A 330-nucleotide genomic window follows, 5' to 3' on the forward strand; every position below is an offset into this window, starting at 1 on the left:
ATCATATATTATCATTGGTTCTTCCCTCCTTTTAATTGGATGAAAGTAATATACTATTTACACTTAAATTAATATTTATTTGAATTTTTTATTGTTGTGAAACTTTTTTCGTCATATATTTTAATCCTAGTAAATTGACTCATACAAGATCCACCTAAAACTTGTGTATAAAAAAATATTACTGGAAATTATGATTTAATCAGTAAAATTATAAATTAGGTACCTAAACTTGAAATATAATTTTAATAGTACAAATAACATTTCTCATTTTTGGCACATAAAATAGTTTTATGCAAAGTTATTCAACTCAAATTAAACATGTTAAAAATT

Source organism: Arachis ipaensis, chromosome B04 (assembly GCF_000816755.2).
Source record: "Arachis ipaensis cultivar K30076 chromosome B04, Araip1.1, whole genome shotgun sequence".
Lineage (NCBI taxonomy): Eukaryota > Viridiplantae > Streptophyta > Magnoliopsida > Fabales > Fabaceae > Arachis > Arachis ipaensis.